The 4,196-nt window shown below is 38.9% G+C and overlaps 1 pseudogene; it reads left to right on the top strand.

Moving 5' to 3' along the window:
- The first annotated feature begins 368 nt into the window (after nt 1–368).
- On the top strand, nt 369–1,005 carry LOC126953400 (transmembrane protein 98-like; annotated as a pseudogene).
- Nucleotides 1,006–4,196: the final 3,191 nt, after the last annotated feature.

Raw genomic sequence — 4,196 nt, 5'->3', positions numbered from 1 at the left:
TTCATATGGCCAGAAGTAAATCTATTTTTTTTTTTTTTTTGGTTATTTGTTTCTACTTTTTTTTTCCCCCCTTAAAATATCTGCAATATGGGCAGAAGATTGGTGATTGGGTAAGCACCACAATATAATATTGTTATTAGGACTTCTCATTTTCATCTAAGAGTTTCATTTATTTTATTGTTTTAAACGTAACTGAAGGTATTATATTTTGTGGTATGTAAAAAAGACTTCTTCACTTCTTTAAGAAATAAATTAGTATAGTTTGCTCCCACCGCGGTGGGGCTGCTCATCTACAAGTTGAGAAAATTTAGCCTAAGAGGAAGATATGAGTGAGACTGAATCAGGAGCCACCGGGAAGCAAGAAGGCCATGGTGATTGTTGCCATAAGTACGCTGGCTACCATCTTTCTGGCTTTGTTTGCAGTCTTAGTGGTGGTTTGAGGGCAGCGCTACCGCTGGCCAGGAGACCTGCTGCAGCGCTATGATTCCAAGTCCATTATGAGTCTGTTGGGTGCCATGAAGACCCAATCTGAGCTCTTTGAGTTAGAACTGGATGATGTTGTCATCACCAACCCTGGCATAGAGCCCATTCTGGATAATGAAGACTGGATCTAGGATGCCTTGGGCCTCATGGTCCACTGCATTGCCATCTTGAAGATTTGTCACACTTGGAGAGGAAAACTTGTTGCCATGCCAATGGGCTCAGAGGCTGAGAAGAAGACTTCAGCCACTGTCAGCAACATCATTGTGGTGGCTAAGTGGATCATCCCCAGAGTATACGATGTTGTGAAATCAGTGTACCCTCTGTTGGGCACCAAGCTCCTGGGTGTGTGTACGTGCTCCTATATGTCACTCATCAGGTGCTGGTAACCAGAAATGCCTGCCATCTGAACAGGGGCAGCACTTGGAGGTGCTTTGAGAAGCAGCCCTGCCTTCTGAACCAGATAAAGGCCTCCCCGGCCCCAACACCTTCTTGAAGGAGCAGTTGGGAATTTATTGCCTGTAGGCCAGCAACTAGTCATGAAAGCTAACAAGAATGGCTTAGATGAGCCTTCCACTTTTTCCTGTAGAGTTAGTTGTTCTCCAGGGCTCAGGAGTGTGCGCATAGCAAAGCGGGAGAGTCCTAGCTGGTGATGCCATTGTTGCAATTGCAAATTGTGACTGGTGAGTGGCAGTCTAATACCACAATCAGGGGATATGCCATTCATCATTTGCACAACACAGCACTGAAACTGGTAGATGGTCAGCTTTATTTAGCTTACTTAGTGTTTTCAAGAAAATTGTGCTCCCATATAAGAAATCTAGAGGTTTCACATTAAACATCAGAATTTCTGGCTTCTCCTGAACAATCAGGTTTGGAAGTTGTGATTTGTGTTTATAAACGAGAACAATCAGTTGGAGTTAAGTAGGGATTGCCTCTCTTGGCAAGACTTGTACTCTCATCTTGCCTGTTTCATTTATTTGTATTATCTGCCTGATCCCTGAGGCATCTGAGTCTCTCCTCTTATTTAGAGGTTTGGGTTTGAAGCTTAGCACTATAAAGTTATTTCCTTTTATCATTATGCCTACAGTTTTACGATACACCACTAGGTATACAGTAAATTTATACTTATGATTCCCTCAAAAAATAAGAATTCAAAAATAAATTAGTATAATTCATATGAATTTTGTTTTTTATCTCTATCCTTTACTTTTTTAAAAAAAATCTGCCATATCTAAGATGTTTATAAACAGACTATATGGCAAACATTTGCAAAGGTGTATGTGGAATGCAATTAATGAGCTAACAGGAATTTGGCAGTAGAAACACAAGTGTGTTAAAACATTTACAGTTTTCTCTGCATTCCAGTCCAGGAGTTAATAACATCTTTTTTTTTTTTTTTTTTTTTTTAATACTTTAAGTTCTGGGATACATGTGCAGAACGTGCAGGTTTGTTACATAGGTATACACATGCCACGGTGGTTTGCTGCACCCATCAACCTGTCACTGACATTAAGTATTTCTCCTAATGCTATCCCTCCTCTTGCCCCCCAACCCCGACAGACCCTGGTGTGTGATGTTCCCCTACCTGTGTCCATGTGTTCTCTTTGTTCAACTCCCACTTATGAGTGAGAACATGCGGTGTTGGTTTTCTGCTCCTGTGTTAGTTTGCTGAGATTGATGGTTTCCAGCTTCATACATGCCCCTGAAAAGGACATGAACTCATCCTTTTTTATGGCCGCATAGTAATCCATGGTGTATATGTGCCACATTTTCTTTATCCAGTCTAACATTGATGGGCATTTGGTTCAGTTCCAAATCTTTGCTATTGTAAACAGTGCTGCAATAAACATACGTGTGCATGTGTCTTTATAGTAGAATGAGTTCTAATCCTTTGCGTATATGCCCAGTAATGGGACTGCTGGATCAAATGGTATTTCTGGTTCTAGATCCTTGAGGAATCGCCACACTGTCTTCCACAATGTTTAAACTAATTTACATTCCCACCAACAGTGTAAAAGCATTCCTAGTTCTCCACATCCTCTCCAGCATCTGTTGTTACCTGACGTTTCCTAGTTCTCCACATCCTCTCCAGCATCTGTTGTTTCCTGATCACCATTCTAACTGGTGTGACATGGTATCTCACTGTGGTTTGCATTTCTCTAATGACCAGTGAAGATGAATTTTTTTTCATATGTTTGTTGCCTGAATAAATTTCTTTTGAGAGGTGTCTGTTCATATCCTTCACCTACTTTTTGATAGGATTTTTTTCCTTATAAATCTGTTTAAGTTCCCTGTAGATTCCAGATACTAGTCCTTTGTCAGATGGATTGCAAAAGTTTTCTCCTATTCTGTAGGCTGCCTATTCACTCTAATGATAGTTTTTGTATGTTTGTTTGTTTTGTTTCTGTTTTTTGCTGTGCAGAAGCTCTTTAGTTTAATTAGATCCCGTATGTCAATTTGGGCTTTTGTTGTCATTGCTTTTGGTGTTTTAGTCATGTAGTCTTTGCCCATGCCTATGTCCTGGATGGTATTGCCTAGGATTTCTTCTAGGGTTTTTATGGTTTTATGTATTATGTTTAAGTCTTTAATTTATCTTGAGTTAATTTTTGTATAAGGTATAAGGAAGGGGTCCAGTTTCAGTATGCTCTATTTTTAAAGAGAAAGTAAATAGTTATCTTATTCATGGAAAAAATCAGGTTATTTGATAAAATCTATGATTTTCTTTTCTTCAAGATGAAATTGTAGTTGCCCTATGTTAAAAACAGGAAAGTAGAAGTAAATGGACCCTAGACATTGAATTGCCTGCCCCAAATGAATATCTAAATTTCCATTAAGATCACATTTTAGAATCTTAACAAGAGTACGAGTTTGTAATATCACTAATACAAATAATGTTAAATTTTCAGAGTTTGCTCTTGTCACTATCATCATTGTTATTGATACAGGCCAGGTGTTGTGGCTCATGCCTGTAATCCCAGAACTTTGGGAGGCCGAAGTAGGCCGATCACTAGGTCAAGAGACGGAGCCCATCCTGGCCAACATGGATAAACCCTGTCTCTAACTAAACATATAAAAATTAGCTGGGCATGGTGGTGCACACCTGTAGTCCTTGCTACTTGGAGGCTGAGGCAGAAGAATTGCTTGAACCTGGTAGGCTGAGGTTGCAGTGAGCTAAGATCACACCACTGTACTCCAGCCTGGCAACAGAGTGAGACCCCCATCTCAAAAAAAAAAAAAAAAAAAAAAAAAAAAAAAGAAAGAAAGTAAGAAAAAAATAGAAACAAGTAAAAATAAAAGTCGTGTGTCTTCTTCTCCAAGGTATTCAATCATACACTCTCCCTATCCCATGTTGGCAAATATAGGTCATCTAGCACAAGTGCCTTTGTTTGCTATTAATCTTGTCATTTCAACATATCTAGGTGGTCAGAGCTTCCTTATGTCTTTAGAATTTATCTGTAAGTTACTGTTTTTTTCTCCTGTCTCAGAGTAAGTTTGTTTCCTTGCTTTCACTTTGTGCAGAGCGTCATTCACAACTCAGCTAAGCCAAAGCTTTTTTGAAATCGGTTAATATCTCCCTCCCTTGCATTTTAGGGCTCTTGCTTCATTGATATTTCTCTTCTAAATGTAAATATATTTAGATCATTTATTCCTTTAAAGTAAAAAAGGAACAAATTTAAAAAGGCTTCTTTTTTCTAATACCCCTTCAAGCTTCA

This window comes from Macaca thibetana, chromosome 4 (assembly GCF_024542745.1).
Source record: "Macaca thibetana thibetana isolate TM-01 chromosome 4, ASM2454274v1, whole genome shotgun sequence".
Lineage (NCBI taxonomy): Eukaryota > Metazoa > Chordata > Mammalia > Primates > Cercopithecidae > Macaca > Macaca thibetana.
Note: the sequence above shows the minus strand (reverse complement) of the source record. Positions and strands in the feature narration are given on the sequence as shown.